This window comes from Mus pahari, chromosome 3, assembly GCF_900095145.1.
Source record: "Mus pahari chromosome 3, PAHARI_EIJ_v1.1, whole genome shotgun sequence".
NCBI lineage: Eukaryota > Metazoa > Chordata > Mammalia > Rodentia > Muridae > Mus > Mus pahari.
The window spans coordinates 163,236,576-163,238,056 of NC_034592.1; the positions used below are offsets into that span (position 1 = coordinate 163,236,576).

The window sequence follows — 1,481 nt, forward strand, 5'->3', positions numbered from 1 at the left end:
ATTTTTTTTCCCCCTTAATTAAATCATTTGAAGTAGGAAGACCCATTTTTAACTTGGATCTTTTGAGGTGAGAAGGTCAACGTTTAATGTGGGTCACACCTTCTGCTGGACCCAGAAGAAGGTCGTCGTCATCGTCATTGCCCCCCACATCACTTGATTGTTCTCATCCTCACTGATTACTGTGCCCACAGATCTGGTTGCAGTCCTGACATTAGTATTGTCATTATTAATAAAGCATTGCCTGTCTTGATGTTGTGTAAAAAGTGTTCTCCATCATCTCTGATTGGTTAATAAAAGTCGGCCAGCCTATAGCTGAGGAGGAGAGTTGAAGCAGGACTTTAGGTCCCAGTGAGAGGGTCCCAGGTGGAGAAAGGAGGGAGAGAGGAGAGTCATGATGAGGAGGTCATCATGAGGACATGGATGGAGCAGGAACAGCTAGGGAGAGACTAAGCTGGGAACTGGGACATGTGGCTGGGTAGTAGGAAACGTGGCATGTGGCTGGGTAGTATGTAGCTGGGCATTTGGCTGGGTAGTAGGCAGTGGGGCACGTGGCTGGGTAGTAGGAAACATGGCATGTGACTGGGTAGTAGGAAACATGGCATGTGACTGGGTAGTAGGAAACATGGCATGTGACTGGGTAGTAGGAAACATGGCATGTGGCTGGGTAGTAGGTAGCGGGTATATGACAGGGTAGTAGGTAGTGTAATGGAATGGATGAATGTCTGTCCAGCTATAGTGCTTGAAGCTTATTAATACACATAATAATAGGTCACCATGTCATTATTTGGGTTCAAGGGGAAGGGCACAAAAACCCTGTACTTTTACACAAGTACATTAGAGCTTACTTATTTGGGATTCCGGCTTATACTGAAGACCAGCTGAGGCATCCAGCCTCCTGTACTGAACAACTACGGGATTCTTGAACTTTCCATCAGTATGCAGCCATTGTTGAACTATCCTACCAATCCTCTTGTAAGCCACTCCAATTAAGACATATATACATATACACATAGATACACACATACATATATACATACATACACACATATACATACACAAATACATATATATACACACATGTATATATGTTTGTTAGTTCTGATCCTCTAGATGGTGATTCTCAACCTGTAAGTCAAGACATTCTGCATATCAGATATTCAGATATTTACACTACAATTCATAACAGTAGCAAAATTATAGTTATAAAGTAGCAACAAAATAATTTTATGGTTGGAGCTCATCATGAAATGGAGAACTGTATTAAAAGTTTTCCAGCATTAGGAAGATTGAGAACCACCACCCTAGAGTCTAGAGAATCCTGACTAATACAGATGGAATACAGTGGGCTGGCCTTGCTGGGAGACCAGCTTCTTATCTGCTTTTTTTGATCCTCTGAGCTAGTAGCCTGATTCTCATTTCAGACTTGGAAGCTGTTTGAGGAAGATCACACAACTGAGGGAGGAGGAGGAGGAGGAGGAGGA

General features: G+C 42.8%; 1 long non-coding RNA gene across 1 annotated transcript in view; it reads left to right on the forward strand.

Moving 5' to 3' along the window:
• Window positions 1-1,481, forward strand: part of LOC110318611 — an 11,343-nt gene that overhangs the window by 2,349 nt on the left and 7,513 nt on the right. The gene's annotated exons all lie outside the window — the stretch shown is intronic.